Here is an 18,915-nt window from a genome sequence, read left to right on the forward strand (position 1 = left end):
GGTCGCTGCAGTGGCAGTTGTTGTTGCTGTTGATGGAGTGGAAGGAACTTCATGATCAATCAACCTGTGGGCCAATTCCTTGGCGCTGTCAAAGGTTGCATGGTGTGAAGATAGAACGTTCCCTCGATACGGGGGCTCTAAACCCCAGATGTATCGTTCAATTTTCTTGCTTTCAGAAGGGATCATGTTAGGGCACATAGCTACCAGGTCGCAGAACCTGTCCGTATAAGTCACTATGTTTGTCCCTTTCATCTTGAGGTTCCATAGTTCCTCCTCGAGCTTCTGAACCTCACCTCTAGGGTAGTACTCCCTTCTCAGTAGGTCCTTTAGTGTGTCCCAGCCCATGGTGTTGGCTGTTACTAAAGAGAGTGAATTGACATGGCCTTTCCACCATGTCAGGGCCCTTTCAGTGAAAGTGGCAGCAACAAACTTTATTTTGCTCTCTTCGGGGCATGAGCACATTTCGAAGACGGCTTCAGTCCTTTCGATCCATTGGGACAAAGCAAGGATCCCTCCGGTCCCATTGAAAAATGTCGGTTTGCAGTTCATGAAATCCTTATAGCTACACCCCTGTGCACGTGGGTGGATTTCACCATGCCTAGAGTTGGTGCCCATTCCGGCTCCACTTGCATCGCTAGAATTCATTTGGGCCATAGCTTCGGTCACAACTGCAGTTACAGCTGTCTGAAACAGCACCAGATCGAACTGTGGAGGAGGAGGTGGTGGAGGTGGAGTTTGAGTCGCAGGTCTGCATCTGTTCGGGCGCTTGCGGGGAGGCATCTTCGACTGGAAATTTATAAATATGGTGATAATAGTAAGAATCAATTGCAACCATGATGATAATGTTTTATTGAGTAAATCGACATAGTCCAACCATCAGATAGAGTCATAATAACAGAGTAGGTAACTGCCAATATTACTGGTATTAATGATGTATTTTGAGTTTGGGAAAAGTGACCTCACAGTAGGTCTTACATTAAACCATAAGGAAAAATGTTGGCAGTCTAGGAGTCTAGGTAAAGTACTTTCATAGTTAGAAATGTTTACAGACAAGTGATCTACCGAGCATAGAAAATAAAAGGCTATTCCTTAAACAAAAAGGGAGATAAGTTGACATCTTCTACTGGCGACGGGTATCCCTTGGGCGAACCCTAAGATCAGCCAGTTGGCGCACAACTTCTTGAAGATGTCATTCCTGTGCTTTCTGACGTGCTCGGAGTTCCCTAACTTCGGCTTGGGATGCAGCTAGCTGTCGCTGCAGCTAACGAATGCGAACAGTGTTAAGGTTAGAGTTGGCATCAACCTCCACAACTCTGCCAATGGCTGCTTGACTTTTCTTGACGTTCCTGGCAATCCTACGGACCATGATGGGCAAGACTCGATCCGCTGAACCTCCCTCGCTTATGTTGTAGAAGCTTTGGTCTCCGTTGAAAGGTAAGGGCTGACCCAGCTCATCGCTCCATCGGTTCAAGGTTATTGCCCACATGGGAGTGGTACCTTGAAATGCCGGACCGGGGTTAGGGTTTGGAGCTATAGGGGGTAGGTTGCTGACTTCTGGCTCGGAGTCGGAGCTATCCGAAATGCCTTCTGCACGATGATCATCCAAAGGGATCGGGTGATCCTCTTCTGACTCCTCATCGAGCCATCCCCCATTGCCTTGGTTTGGATAGTACGGATCGTTGGGATGGTGGAAGCCAGCCATGCTAACTACGCGGGAATGGGGAAAGAAGGGTTAATAGACGTACTAATGTAGGATGCTTATAAGATGATTGTTATTAGTCGACCCAATACTTGCATAGTGCATACCAATTACGTGTAACCGAAGCAGGATAGACCTTCGAATAAGTGACCCTAACTCTAAGTCAACAATCAAATAAGAACATGAAATGAAGCAAAGGTCACAGAGTCTAAGTCTATAGCGCCTTAGTCACATGTAATTGTGGTGTATCCACTTAGCAACTATTTCCCTACTAATAACGACCCTTTTTAGTTATCACATATGTAGTTAATAGAATGCAGAATACTCCTATATTATTCTTGTTCTAACGTTCTTATGGTAGTGTTGGTAAGTATTAGACTTGTTGCGACACCACAATCACTCTTAGGCACATGCTAGTATCTCCTAGGAGAATGTAGTTGATCAGGCTACATTCACCCAGATGTGACTATATGTCTCTAAGCCTAATTGTGCTGCTCAACAATCTCAATACTTTTGTTATGTTCTAGTATGATACTGATCCTTTGTGTTAATGGATGTGTATATATATACTTCGTTAAATATTTTAGTATTTAAAAGTATATATTCTTGGTCAGAGTGTTTTAGTCCCGAAGTGTTTATAGTTCATATATCTTTTATGGGTTGATATACTTGATTCACTATAAACGATGCTCTGATACCAATCTGTCACACCCCAAAACCTAGAATGGCGGAATACGTTCTGGGGTGGAGGACATCATGTACAATATCATAACAATGCATAATAGTAAAAACAAGCAACAACATCGATTACATTAATATGGTAGTTGTAATACAAGCGTGTTCTGTACAGTTTGTTAGACACCAAAAATTATAATAAAAAAAATAAAGAGGAGTCTTGTATGCGCTTCGTCTTCTCAAATGCTGCATCTGTACCCGTCTATTGCCGACCTGAGAATACAAGTTATTTTGAAAACGAGTATCAGCATAAAGCTGGTGAGTTCATAAGATTTTAGTGTCATTGCTTGTATAAAAGTGTTTTCAATCGTGTAACATGAAAGTTGTTCTCAAATTTGAAAATAGTGTGAACCTCTAGAAAATCCTATATTTTCTAATGAATGTAGTCTTCTGCCAAGACTTGGTTACTTGTAGGTTTGATCCTTTGATTATGTAAAATTTTCCCAATTAGACTCTTAACTATGTTAAAAATATACTTTGGACTTCGTTTGAACAAAGTAAATGGGAAAATAATGTATTATTCCAGCAGTGTTACTGCCGACTGGATAGTAATTAACCACAGACTCTAGGTAGCGATATGTATTTAATACACCTCGGGGAGTCTACTTTACCTTTAAATCATAATTTGTTAGTTTAGGGTTCCGAATGTGAATCTGTATGTAACCAGGTAGATAGGTGATTGAATGTATCATGACCCTCTAGGTCATACGTAGTGTGAGAGCCACTCAACCCTTATATAGGGCTTGAGTTGGCAGCCAGGTGGGGATCCACCCCATACCGACGTGAAACGAAGTTTAAAAATTTTACCCGATTAAATGGTCGTAACCCGGCTTATTCGTAAACTAAAATTTTTCCCAAATAAATTCGAGGGTGTTTCACGTGTTTTTATTTCCTTTTTGACACTTATGAAAATAAAAATAAAAACATTAATTGATTTATCTAACCCAAAAGTTAACGAAAATAATAATAGAAATTATTTTTATTAACGGAAAGTGCATGGACTTGGTAGCGTGGACTCAGGGAGTCTACTTTACCTCGGTGAATCTGTATGTAACCAGGCGGATAGGCGATTCAATGTATCATGACCCTCCAGGTCATACGTAGTGTGGTAGCATGTTATCATCCCTGGGCCTAGTCGGCTCGGACTGTAGCTAGCAGTCGGGATGTGTGAGTGTCCACCATGTATAGATCTATACGCGTAGAGCCCGCTCTCCCTCCAGGAGACTAAGGTTACATGGTGAAGGCATAGTTAAGTGTCGTATTGAGAGATAGTGTCTCACATTCTGCTTTAGTATGTCCTCTTGTATTAGTGTATAGTGTGCTTCTCAGTATAATGTATCTAATGTTCTTTTGTATAGCATATAGTATTCTTCCTGTATAGTACTTAACATGTAGCGAATCATAATAGCACTAACCGTGGTAAGTATCATAGTAATGGTAGCGAGGAGTGGTAAACCTTAACTATACCTATTATAGTTAACTGGCATGTTGCAGTCATTCTTGGATACTCATAAGTATTGAACTAAGTGAAGGTATTCATATCCAACACAAATGCATACACTATATAGCTAAGAATTCAACGACAGTCGGACAGATACCAAATTACCCTAAGACCCCAATCAAACAAGAACAGGAAATAAGGCGAGCTATCAGTCCTAAGTCCTTCAAGTCTTACTTATATAAATATATTGGTGTGGGTATATTTTAGAAACATAAGAAGCTTTGAAAGAATTTGAAAATAGTTTTTATAACAAATTATCATGAAAATGAATTTGAAAACATTGAAAGCAGTTTTGATGGCAAAATGGTTAAAAGTATACATATCCTTTATGGTTGTAAGCTACAAATCACATGTGATTGATACTATAAATTGTTGGATTCAACTTGTATCCCCCCATAAAAGCATTTAAAAACATTTGAAAGGTTAAATAAGGGGTATGAACTCACCTGCAGCGAGTGGAGTGGACGGGATCCTAGGTAGGATGTTAGGTGTTAAGTGAGGACTTAAACACACCCACGGCTCTTATGTATCATGTAGTGGCACATAATGGTGTCTAATTAGTCATTTTACCACCAATTAAGTAAGTAAGGACCCTCTAATGTATGAAAACACTTTGCTTCAAGTGGAAGGAGTGCTAGGGGTTGCTTCTAAAGAGTGTATGGCCTCATTATGGAGTTTACACTTCACATGACCACCCTAACATGAGTTTGCGGTTGAGAGACCACTTCCCCCATGATTTTAAGGCCGTAAACTCATGGGAATAGTGATTTTGTGTGTGTAAAGGTCCCTTGCATTGCTAGGAAGGGTTCTAAGATCAAATATAAGGCTTGTGAAGTGATTAGGGTTAAAAAGGGGTACTCCCTTGGAGTTTGCAGTCCTTGGACCACTCCTTGGGAGTTCATGGTCGTAAACACTGGGGTTTTCGGCCGTAAACCCTTGGGCACAACATTTCCTTTGTATTTTCTGGTCCTAGGCTCATCCATACAAGTTTCTAGTCCATTATACATGCTAAGGAGGGAGTTAAGGACACCAAAACACCCTTTATGGTGTTTACGGTTCATGAATGTTCATGGACCGTAAACTCATGTTTACTTCCCTAAGGGCACGATTTTGGGTTTCTAACTTCATGCATGCAAGTTTCTAAGTCAAAGATGAGCATTAGAAGGGTTTTGGAGGGATTTTGGGGCTTCAAAACCCCCTTATGGGAGTTCACGGTTTTGGGAGGTGTTCCCCAACCGTAAACTCGAGTTTTTAAGGTACTTGGGTGGTTAAATCCTGAATTTGCATGGATACAAAGCTAAACAACAAGCTAGGAATGATTACTTACTGTTTTGGAGCTTGAATGAGGTGTTTCTTGGCCAAAACCCACTTGTAGAGAGAGAGAGAGAGTAGAGAGAGAAAGCTTCTAGGAGTGTGAAAAGGTTCAAGTGAGAGCCACTTAACCCTTATATAGGGCTTGAGTTGGCGGCCAGGTGGGGATCCACCCCATACCGACGTTAAATGGAGTTTAAAATTTTTACAGGATTAAATGGTCGTAACCCGGTTTAGTCGTAAACTAAAATTTTTCCCAAATAAATTCGAGCGTGTTTCACGTGTTTTTATTTCCTTTTTGTGACTTACGAAAGTAAGTCTTGTGCGTAGTAGGGAACGTACGCGCGATTAGGACAATTTCTGGCAATGTGTCCAGGTGTTCCACAGTGAAAACAAGTCTTTTTCTTCACTGTGAAGTTATTTATTCCTGCCCTTGGTGGTGTATCCTTGCCTTGTCTCTTATTGATCCCAGATGCACACTTGCAACAGGCACTCTGTTTCACTGGAATTGGAGGCCTGTATTTCTCAACGGCAGGTTTGTTAGGAGTAACAGAATTCGAAGCAACAGATTCTGAGTTCAAAGAGTCATTGTTTTGTTCAGTAGTGCTCTCCTTGTTCTTATCTTCTGCTACTTTACCTGCACATGAAGTAGAAACATTAGTATTTACAACATTAATAACTCCTCCTGACACAAATCCAGCTCGTTTGCCATATTGAAGATGTGCTTCCCTGTCAATTTCTTCCTATGTCATAGGGATGGATGTGTAGTTATGATTGAAAGGTGGAGGAACACTATCATACCCTAGACCCTTGTTTTCATTATCTTTGAATTTTAATTGGGTTTCAAATAAGGACTCGACTGTCTGACTTGACGCAATATAATTTTTGAAACTAACATATGTTTTTCCACACTTAATTTTCAATGTGTCAAGTTCTTCAGTTACAGCAGCAAGTTGTCTCTTAATATAGTCATAATTTTCACACTTGTTGCTATACTCTTCCTGAAGCTTCCTAAAGTCCTTGGTTTTTGCTTCTAATTCAACCTTCAGGGGTTTCTGTCCTTTCCTGAGTTGATATCCTTCATATCTCAGGTCCTCAACTTCTCTTTTTAATAAATGAATTTGTTCCAAAAGAAATTTAATCGTAGTTTCACAAGCTGGAGTACATGTAACTTCAGTGACCGGAATGTTTTCAGAACTCATTGTTTTTCTACACTTCAAGGCATCAAGTTCTTCAATTACATTAGCAAGACTAAGATGATTTAGATCTTTTGTCTTCTTGATGATAGCCATGTTCATATCCCATGATTTCGGAAGTGAATTCAGTAGCTTTTTCTTTATCTTAAACTTAGACAAGAAGATCCCAGCTATATTCATCTCAGTAGTAAGTGTAGTAAATCTCTGCAATTGAGTTTCGAGGGTTTCTCCAGGGATATAATCGAAAATGTTGAAACTTTGTCTTAACATATCCTGACGACTCTCTTTCATGTTTTCAACTCCCTCGTAGACCTTAAAATCGATTAAAAAGCACAACTAAAAGCCAAAATCAAACTTAAAAGTCAAACCCTTTGATTATAAACCTTAAAAGTCAACCTTAAAAGTCAAATTTAAAAAGTTAAACTCAAAAGTCAAACTTCAAAAAGTCAAATTTAAAAAGTTAAACTCAAAAGTCAAACTTAAAAGTCAAATTTAAAAAGTTAAACTCAAAAGTCAAACTTGAAAAGTCAAACCGAAAAGCTAAATTTGAAAGTTTAAAAGTTAAACGAAAAAGTCAAAGTTTAAAATCAAAGGTCAAACTTTAAAAGTCAAAGTCAAAATTTTAAGTAAAAAGTCAAAATTAAAAGTCAAAAATTAAAAATTAAAATTTTTGGTTGAAAATGGAGCTTAAAAATAAAAGAAATTGATTTTTGGGCAAAAAGTGTAAAATTTGCGAAACTTGGAAGCGGCAAGGAGTGGTTTAAAATTTGGGAGGGAAGGAACAAAGTCGTTGCTGGTGGAGTTGGTAAAGCGCGAGGTTGATGAATCAAAGGTCGTGGGTTCGATTCTCGGCTCCTCTAAAGCGCGTCTTATTTTTGATGCGAGGCGAGAAGCTGCTTGCGAGGACGAGGCGAGGCGATGCGATGCGAGGCGAGGCGATGTGATGCGAGTCGTAAACCACCGAGGACCGCAAACTGAGGCCGTAAACTCCGAGGCCGCAAGCTTGGACCGTGAACCTCGGGCCGCAAACTCCGACCGTGAACCTCGGGCCGTGAACTCCGAAACCCTAGCCACCGGCCGCAAACTCCGCCACACCCTCACAGATTTCGACCAAAAACACTGATTTTTCGACTTTGAAGCTCCAAAACTTGATCAAAAACCATTTTTTTATGAAAAACACGAAGAACAAACCCCCCCTTATTTTTCAGATATCTATCCAAAAACGCAAAAATATTTTTAAAATAAGATCAAATAATGCTCCAAATCTGACAAAACTGACTGATACAACCAAGCTCTGATACCAATTGTAAGTCCCTAATCTGCCTGTGTATCAATCAGATCTGTTTGATGGTGCGGAATCCCAATCAAACGGATGATGTCAGATCAAATAGAAGAGAATGAGAAGAAGAATATGTTGAATCTTGAATGTATTGATGATATGAATTAAGTTCCTTATACAAGATTCACACACACTAACACACACTAAAGTTCCTCTCTTCTTCTCTCTTGGCCGTAAACTCTCTTCTGTTCATCAATCTACTCCTCAACCCTAACACCTATATATACACAAGGGGAACATGGGCCAGATAACATGGGCCGTAAATGGGTTTACGGCCGTAAACACTGACCATAAACACCCCACCTGGCCGTAAACTAGACTGTAAGCTCATAAAATATTACATAAAAATATAATTGCCCAGAAAAGCAAAGTATAAACCATATTTTGACCCAACAGATAACAAGTATACAGACAATATGCACTCATAGCATGTAATTTATATAAAATACTTCATATCTATGCGTAAGATGAAAATAAATATGCACTCACTTTAGTAGCAGGAGTAGATAGAATCTAAAAACGGTCAACGACTCGTGATCGTCGGGCTCGGGACGTGGAACGGCTTCAGAAAACGAGAGAGAGAAGGAAGATTTGGTGTAAGAAGTGAATGAGGTCGAACCTGCTATTTATAGGTTGATTTCGGCCCATTCACGTCGTGAGAATTAATTACTCACGTCGTGAGCCATGGATAAATCACCTCGTAGCATCGACATCTGCGTTCTAGGATTGAATAGTGTCTGTTTGACTCCACACGTCGTGAGAATTCATTACTCCCGTTGTGAGCTTTTGAGTTATCGTTCCCATAGACTTCTAGCTTCAAAATGTGACTTTTGACTCCTCACGTCGTGAGAAAATAGGCTCACGTCATGAGTCCAGTCAATTTAGGGTTTCTGACACGTGTCATGCTCTTGGACAACTGTATCTTCGGAAGGTCATAACTTTTGCATACGAACTATGTTTTTGACGTTCTTTATATCCACGCGTAGGTGGAGACATACTCTACAACTTTCATTTAGACCCCTAAGGATAAAAAGTAGTTTATCATGAACTAACTTTTTACGTTTCCCAGTGTCGTGCCGGTTTTGACGCGAAACTTCGACAGGTCATATCTTCTTCGTTATAACTCGGATTTCGGCGTTCTTTATATCTCCGGAATCCTTGTCCCGAGAACTACAACTTTCTTCATAGATATTGGACCTATCTATTATTTTATTTTTGACGCTTATTTTTATTCTTAACTTATTATATCTTATAATTAAATATAAGGCACATAAAATCACATAATATTCAAATAATTCCTATTTATTATTTCAAAGTAGGTTATAAGTGTTGACCCTAACTATTAGATCATTAAATTAATGCTTAGCCTAGAAACACGGGCGTTACAATTCTCTCCTCCTGAGGATGATTCCGTCTCGGAATCATGCATCAGCAAATAGATGTGGGTAGCGACTCATCATGTCACTCTCTATTTCCCAGGTGAGGTTCGGCCCATTCGTATGTTTCCAGCGCACAAGCACTAAGTCAACCATCTTGCGACGCAACTTCTTAGTCTTACGGTCAACAATCGCCTCAGGCTCGTCAATTAGCCTCTTATTTTCATCCATCCTTAACTCTGAAATTGGAATTATATCGAGAATTTCTCTCGTAAACTTCCTCAAGTAACACACATGGAAAGTGTTATGAATACCATCTAGTTCTTCCGGTAACTCTAGCTTGTAAGCTTGGTTCCCAATCCTCTGAAGAACTTTGAATGGTCCTATAAACCTTGGACTCAACTTTCCTCTCTTTCCAAATCGTATAAGCCCCTTCCATGGTGAGACTTTAAGCAAAACTGAATCTCCAACTTCAAATGTCAGCGGTCGTCTTTTCTTGTCAGCATAACTCTTTTGACGATCCAGAGCTGCTAACATCCTTTCCTTGATCACTTTCAACTTTTCAGCAGTCTGATGAACTATCTCGGGGCCCATAAACTGCTTTTCTCTAGCTTCAATCCAACAAGATGGCGTACGACACTTATGTGCATACAACGCATCATAAGGTGCCATCTTAATGCTCGAATGATAACTGTTGTTGTAGGAAAACTCTACCAGAGGTAAGTGCTCATCCCAATTACCTTGGAATTCTAGGGTACATGCTCTCAGCATATCTTCCAGTGTTTGAATCGTTCTTTCACTCTGACCATCAATCTGTGGATGGTAAGCTGTACTTAAACACAACTTTGTACCCACTTCTTCCTGTAGACTTTTCCAAAACCTTGACGTGAAACGACTATCACGATCTGATACAATCGTTAATGGTACACCGTGAAGTCTTACGACTTCATTCACGTAAACATTTGCAAGCTTATCCATACACCATTTCTCATTGGCTGCTATGAAGTGTGCACTCTTTGTGAAACGATCCACGATCATGTCATGACCGTTCTTCGTTTTGGGCAGTTTAGTCACAAAATCCATAGTGATATCTTCCTATTTACCCATGGGTATAGGTAAAGGTTCTAAACTCTCATACGGTTTCTGATGTTGTGCCTTAACCCTTGCACATGTTACATATTCAACCACATACTTTGCAATATCGAGCTTCATCGTCGGCCACCAGTAGTAGGGTTTCAAATCCCTATACATTTTAGTGCTACCTGGATGAATCGAGTACATGTTTTTGTGAGTTTCTTCCATCAGAAGATCCCTTATTCCTCCCATCTTAGGTACCCAAATTCTATCTTGGAATACCTTCAATCCTTGTTTATTTGTACTAAATATCAACGTTTTGCCTAAACGTTCTTCCTTTCGGTCATTTTTCTCCAAAGCTTCTTCCTAAGTTTTCTTGATACTTTCCACAATCGTCGAGACAACTTCAATTCGTAACGATCTTGGCCTTTTTCTATCAAAGTTTACTTTTCGACCTAGAGCATCAGCTACAACATTTGCTTTACCAGGGTGGTAAAGTATCTCACAGTCGAAACCTTTGAGTAACTCTAGCCAACGTCGTTGTCTCATGTTCAATTCCTTCTGATTAAACAGATACTGGAGACTCTTATGATCAGTGAAAAGTTTTCACTTTGTGCCATAAAGGTAATGCCTCCATATCTTTAGGGCAAAAACTACCGCTGCCAACTCCAGATCATGAGTGGTGTATTTCTTTTCATGCTCCTTTAATTGTCGAGATGCATATGCTATCACCTTTTCTCTTTGAGTTAGAACACATCCTAACCCGACTCCCAACGCATCACTATACACTGCAAAATCTTCAACTCCATCGGGTAGAGAAAGAATTAGTGCTTCACACAATTTCTTCTTTAGCTTCTCGAATGCCTCATCGTGTTTCTCACTCCATGCATATGTGGCTCCTTTATGGGCCAAAGTTGTTAATGGAGAAGCTATTGAAGAAAAGCCTTGGATAAATCTTTGGTAATATCCAGCTAATCCCAGAAAGCTTTGAATCTCCATGGGACTTTTTGGTCGTTCCCACTTCATTACAGCTTCTATCTTTGCTGGGTTAACAATTGTTCCCTCTTGGTTAACCACATGACCCAAAAATTGGACTTCTCGAATCCAGAAATCACATTTGGAGAACTTAGCATCCAACTTCTCCTTCTTCAGAACTTCTAATACTTCTCTCAGGTGCTTTCCATGCTCCTGCTGACTCTTTGAGTATATTAGAATGTCATCTATGAACACTATTAAAGATTTATCGAGGAATGGTTTACAAACCCTATTCATCAAATCCATAAACGCTACTGGAGCATTGGTCAGTCCAAATGACATAACTAAGAACTCGTAGTGTCCATATCTTGTTCTGAATGTAGTCTTCTCAATATCCGACTCTCTCACCTTCAGCTGATGATATCCTGACCTAAGATCGATCTTTGAGAAATAGTTCAAACCTTGCAACTGACCAAATAGGTCATCAATCCTTGGCAATGGATACTTGTTCTTCACTTTTGCCTTGTTCAACTCTCGGTAGTCTATACACATCCTCATGCTTCCGTCCTTCTTCTTTACAAATAGCACCGGAGCTCCCCAGGGTGATGAACTAGGTCTAATAAAACCTTTGTTCAATAACTCCTAAAGTTGCATCATAAGCTCCTTCATCTTCGTCGGTGCTAGTCGGTATGGTGCTTTCGCTATTGGTGTTGATCCTGGCGACAAGTCTATTCGAAACTCCACTTTTCTATCAGGGGGCAATCCAGGAAGATCTTCGGGAAAGACTTCTGGATAGTCACACACCACGGGTAAACTTTGTATCTCCTTCTTCTCCTTCTTAGTATTAATCACAAATGCCAAGTATGATGTGCATCCTTTGGACAATCATTTTCTGGCTTTCATTAAGGAAATGATTCCAGAATTTACTCTATGTTTGTCCCCCTACACCATAAATGATTCTTTTCCAGATGGATTTACTCTTACCATCTTCTTCTTGCATATTATCTCAGCATCGTACGTACTAAGCCAATCCATTCCTAGCACGATGTCGAAACCATTCAACTCAATGGGCAGTAATTCCTCGTGGAATTTATTCCCGTTCAAGTTGATGATGATATTTTTAATGCAATTACTAACAGGTGTGAACTTGCCACTTGCAACTTCTTTAACTATAGTATTATTAAGTTTATCTATAGGCAATGCTAGTCTTTTATACCAAAATTATGTGATATAAATGAGTAGTTTGCTCCTGAATCAAATAATATATTGGCAGGTAATCCATTTACAAGAAAGGTACCTGAAGCGACATCTGCTTCATTTCTTGCTGCTTCCAATGTCATATGGAAAGCTCTGGCTTTCGGTTTCGGTGGGACATTGGGCCTTGCTGCCTCCTTCTTCTTCGGACAGTCTTTCAAGATATGCCCTTCTTCATTACACCCATAACAAACTTTCTTGTCGAGGTTGCATTCATTGGCATAATGCCCAAGCTTTCCACACTTAAAACAAGTGACTCGTCCATCACATTTCCCTAAGTGCTTTTTCTTGCACTTCTCACACCATTTCGCTTCACCTCCTCTTCCTCCAAACTTCTTTGAATCAGACTTCAAAAATTTTCTTTTCTTGTTGGACCCTAAAGATCCATCGAACTTCCTTTTATCACCAACTTCAACCTTGCTGGCGGCTCTTCCCTTGATCATCTCCTCAACAGACTTAGCAGCCCAGATAGCTGCCTCAAGAGTAGGTGCCTAACGTACTGGAACAGCGTACTCCCATGGAAGTCCCTTTGCGTACTTGTCGACTTTTGTCAATTCATCTAGGACGATGCGCAAAGAAAAATCCATTTTGTCTGTGAAGGCATTGGTGTATTCATCAATGGACATGTTGTCCTTCTTTAACGTCAGGAATTGGTTTTCCAGCTCTAGTAGATTTTGGGCCGAGCAGAATTTGCGCTTGAAGTATACTAAGAAATCTGCCCATGTCAGTTGTAGTGGCTCGTTGGGGCTTATGGTCTTCCCCAGAGTGTTCCACCAGGTACTGCATATGCGGTTTGTAGTTTGCTGTTGCAATCACATGTTTTGAAAGCCAACTCCATCTCCGAGATCCAATCCGTAACTCCAATTGGATCTTCTTTCCCAGTGAAAGTCGATGGCTTGCAAGTTTTGAAGTCCTTATACTTGCATCCATTCCTCTCGACTCTTTCATCTTGGTTGTTCCTCCTAACCACTGGCGGTTCAGCTTGACTAACAGTCCTGCTATAATTCCCTTTGTAACATCCCAAAATTCGAGTCCAAAATTTTCATTTTTAATTAAGTTGTTCTTAAAATATTCACTAGAAAATATTAAAAGAACATGTCATCTCATAAAAGCAAGTATCATGTTTCAAAACCCATAAACGTAATCAAATAACATATCAGAGTACAATCCCAGAAAACACCGTGTGTGTGTGTGTGTGATGCCGTGCTACGCCACCGGCACCTTCCCCTTAGATGAAGAGGTACCTGAAACCAAAAACTGAAACCGTAAGCACAAAGCTTAGTGAGTGCCCCCATCATACCACATACCATACAATACCATCGGTATCTTTCAACCGGTAATCGTCATCGGTATCTTTCAACCGGTAATCGTCATCGGTATCTTTCAACCGGTAACTGCGGACTATTCCACCCCTACCACTAGCATACAATAGCAAGATATAAGCACACAATCAAGCATATCCGGGTACTGACCTACCCCTTGGTCCTAAGGACCACTATCAGGGAAACTATCCCTATCAGGTAACATATCATACATATATAGCTCATAACCAAACGCATACCAGACCAAGATAAATTATCATAAAGACAACTATCTTCTAAATACTCCTCAATGGTGGGCCGGCATTGTAGCCTTAGACCCACCCCTACTGGAAGGTAACTCAACTCGTAGCTGCTGAACTGTGCGGGAATCCTCTGACTGTTGTCGCTGCTTCTCCGGAAATCCTCCGGCTATAATTCCCACAAAACACTTAGTCAGAAACTGCCATCTACTCTTAGGGTAAAATGACCATTTTACCCCTTGACCAAGTCAAAGTCAAAGTCAACTTCCAATTGACCTGACTCTCCGAGTCTCTGTCCTTCCACTAGACCTCATACCTATCTCTACTCGTCGAGTTAGGCGATGACTCGACGAGTTTTCCTTCTAAATGAACACCGACTGAATCCTCATCCGACTCGCCGAGTTGTATGAACAACTCGTCGAGTTCATCATCAACTGATACTCATGTCCTGCCCTGACTCGCCGAGTTGTATGAACAACTCGTCGAGTTACTCTTCATCCTAAGAACACGTTCTGTCCTCGACTCGCCGAGTTGATGAACAACTCGCCGAGTTTTATGAAGATTGTCTTGGACTCGTCGAGTCCGTTCATGCACTCGCCGAGTACCATGAATCCCCAGAACATTTTTCTTAGTCCACAACATTGGGTCACTGCCCGGGACTCTCTAAAACCCTTCCACACTCAACTGGTCCTTATGACCCTCACTGATATGGGACTAAAACCCTTGGACTCACCGAGTCCAGGAATGGACTCGCCGAGTTGGTCACATCCCTCTCTAAGAACTCCGATTTCTGATGTACAACACTTAACCAAATGATAGATCCAGGCCCCTAAACTCGATCTAGCACGTAAAGTTAAAAACTTTACGTGCATGCATGGGACAAAAGAGCTTAAAAGGCTCTAAAATGGTTCTTTTGTTGCATGGGGCCTTCCTTGGTGCCAAAGCAACCTAGATCTGACTTGTGACTCATAAAATGACATGATACAGAAGCCCAAACCCCCAATCATGTTTGTAAACATGATTGGCTACCGAAAATGGCTTATAAAAGCCCTAAATCACCTCAAAGAGGGATCTAACAAATGAATGAGCAAGGTTCAGACTTTATACCTTCCAAAGACTGCAAATGATGAACCAAACTCGAATCCTTCAGTCCCCTCTTGATCCTTCTATGCTCTTCCTTCTTCCTTGAGTTCAAAACTCACAAGAATCACTCAAAAAGCCTTAGATCTTCTCCATAATGGCTAGGGTTTGCTATGAGGAGTGTTTGGGAGCATAAAGGGGAAAAAGGAGGCTGCATAAGGTTGTTTAAATAGGGTGCAAACCCCTGGGTTAGGGTTTTTGTCCAAACAGCGGCTACTCGCCGAGTCCGCAGCTTAAAACCTGCGCCTCATCCCGCTTCTACTCGGCGAGTCAGTCCTTCGACTCGCTGAGTCCAAGGCTAAAATGCAAAAAAAAATAAAATAAAAGAAGATTTAATAACAGAATACATACCAAGAACCAGGTGCTACAAATCTCCCCCACTTATTTTCCTCGAAGTCTGCCGCTCGATCCTGAAATAGCTCGGGGTAGTGCTCCATCATCTCATGCACCGGCTCCCAAGTCCACTCCGACCCCTTCCGGTGCTGCCATTGAACCTTCGCGAGTTCTAGTCTTTTGTTCCTCAGATCCTTCGACTTGCAGTCAAGGATCGCTACAGGTCGCTCGATGTAATTCAGGCTGCCATCAACCTGAATGTCCTCCAAGGGTACTACCGCCGTATCGACCACTAGGCACTTCCGCAACTGAGAAACGTGGAAGGTGCTGTGGATCTGATTGAGTTCGGCTGGCAGATCCAGCCGGTACGCCACCTTGCACACCCGGGCTACAAACCTTAAGGGTCCAATGTACATGGGGCCCAACTTGCCCCGCTTCCTGAATCGGATGACGCCCTTCCATGGAGACACCTTCAGGAGAACCATATCCCCGACCTCGAATTCCAGGTCTGATCGCCACCTTGCACACCCGGGCTACAAACCTGAAGGGTCCAATGTACATGGGGCCCAACTTGCCCCGCTTCCTGAATCGGATGACGCCCTTCCATGGAGACACCTTCAGGAGAACCATATCCCCGACCTCGAATTCCAGGTCTGATCGACGCTTGTCGGCATAACTTTTCTGCCAACTCTGAGCTGTCTGAAGCCTGATCCGGACCTGCTGAATCTTTTCTGTCGTCTTGAGCACTACTTCGGTGCTCCCCATGACTCTCTGGCCAACCTCGCCCCAACATATCGGGGTCCTGCACCTCCTCCCATACAATATCTCGAAGGGAGGATGGTCGATGCTCGTTGTGAAGAGGGTATCATCAGAAGAGAACCCAGCAGATCCCCTTACGAAGGGACTGAGTAGGGTCAAACACTTGCAGCACGCTAAGAGCATTGGGCTGAAGGATGATATAAGTTTGGATTAGATAGGAAATGTGTAATAGATAGTTTGTACTTGACATTTGATGAATAAATGAAATTGTATTATTTATGAGTAAAGTTACTATCTCATGTTGGTTATTTATCTATTGTTTCCATTTTGCATGTTTTGACTTCCTGAATGATATGATTGTTCAAATGGTCCACGGTCAGTCATATTTTGGAAGTAGATATGAATTAAGACTGTCATGAATTGTTTGTAGATTGTCTGAAAGGTTTTGGACATAGCAAAGGTTTGCTGCAAAGTTCATGAGTGCTTGTGAATATGAGTTGAGCATTGGATTAAACCCGAGTTTGCTGTGTCACTTAGTGGTGTCTTATCTTAAGTGATCGCAAAGTGATAACATCATATAGTCTTAAAACTTAGAGATATGGTTGTTGTTTGCTGGTTGGTTATACATTGATAATGTGTAAACGCATCAGTAACTTGATGTTATAAAACACATTATTGTGTGTGATCCATTAGCAAATGATAGATGCATATGAGTCGAAGTTGATCTGTTCCTTTTATTCTATGAGGATAAAAGTGATATATTGGCCACTTGATGATTTGGTTTGACTTATGTGTCGGGCCCGGTCAGAATGAAGTTGATGTGTTCAACTAAATTCTATGTCAGACAAATCGGAAATCAAGGAACTACTGCTGGACAATAAGCATTGTTAGCATAATATCCAGAACAGAGGATTATACGATCCCTTATCTAAAGGACAAGTTGATCAGAGTTGACAGCAAAGTATAAGAGCTACGATTGCTAATCGGATTCTGAAGTCATATGTGAGATATAGTTACTAGACTTATCCAAGTGGGAGACTGTTGGAATAGTGTCTAAGCCTGTAACTATATTTGGTATGTACTTGACCCGGTTGTGCATGGTCCTTTTGGGTTGCCTTCTCCAGAGCAACTTGACAAGGTAATTTAAGGAGAAAGAGAGAGTATTATGATTTATTAATATATTATAAGAATAATATATTAAAGGAGAAATCATATTTATTTAATTAGTATTGGTCATAAATTAATTAAGAATTAATTTAGTGGTCAAAAGAGATTAATTGAATAAAGGGGCATAAACTGTCAAATGTGTGATAGTTGAGTTTTAGGTTAAGGAAACCTAATGGGCTTAAGGGGGAACGAAATTATGATGGGTAACCATTATATTTTCGTTCAAGGGCCTTATTCCAGAAGGTTCCATGGGCTGCTTTGTGGTTAAGCTGTCCATTAGGGTTTAGAGTGAAACCCTAGTAATCTGCAACTATAAATATGACCCCTAGGGCATGAATTCGGCCACCACTTGATTCTAAGAGTACCCTAGGCCGAATTCTAGCCTCCCTCTCCCTCTTTCATATTGCCTTCTTGCTTGTGGGGTTTGTGAACCATTAGAGGAGTTGCATTTGTGACTCTAGGCTCAAAAGAAGAAGATATACAAGATCTAAGTCAATCATTGCAAGAGGTAAACATCTAGATCTGATTCTATATGTTATTTCAGTTGTTTATATGCTAGATTAGGGTTTGTAAGTCTTGGAATCAAAGCATGTTCAATAGTGAAACCTAGATCCAAGCATTAGGGTTTGTATGAGCACATAGGAATGTTTCTTATGCATAAAACCCGTCAGTGGTATCAGAGCTTTGATTGGTTTCAGTTGTATGTGATGCTTAACTGCTTTATTTGCTGAGAAAACGATTTTTTGGTCCCTGCCCGACTCAACTCGGCGAGTCACTACCTGGACTCGGCGAGTTGGCCCCTACTCGGCGAGTCCAGGCCTGACTCGGCGAGTCAGTTCGTCAGAATTAGGGTTTTTCGGGTTTTTGGCTGCTGTTTTGACTTGGACTTGATGCTTAATTGTTTTATGAAGGTAAAATCCGAATTTTATCTATATTAAGTGTTTATCCTTGCCAAAAGAATAGATAATTTCAAATCTTTTTAAATATTAGTTATTCATGTGATAAATATGGATTATTTGGTAATTATCTAATGACTAAAATTAAGACTAGGTCAAATATATATAATTATGAAATTAATTGGTTAATTTGAATTATTTGTTATTTGATCCCTTATGTTTTGAAAAGTTCAAAACTTGCCCTCAAGTTTTGAAATTTAAATAAATTCAAATTTCAAACCCTTAGAATTTTATAAGTTTAAAATTCAACCCTATACTATTATATATTACAAGCTTAATTAATATATATATATATGTATAACTTAAATGCTAGTCTTACCGTTAGTAGGCCTCATTCACGAAGCCGGTCTATAAGGTGGGTATAAGGTTGCTGCCTATAAAATGGTGCTTAATGGGTGTAAACTCACACCTACCGCTTGCTTGACTGGTGGAGGGTCGTTAGCCGAATGGGTAGGATAGGGCAACCCTCTACTCATTAAAAGTATAATGTTGAATACAAAGTAACTACATGTTTTTTTTTTTGCAAATTCCCATTCCTA

Source organism: Lactuca serriola, chromosome 9 (assembly GCF_051521515.1).
Source record: "Lactuca serriola cultivar US96UC23 chromosome 9, Lser_US96UC23_V15, whole genome shotgun sequence".
NCBI classification, from domain to species: domain Eukaryota; kingdom Viridiplantae; phylum Streptophyta; class Magnoliopsida; order Asterales; family Asteraceae; genus Lactuca; species Lactuca serriola.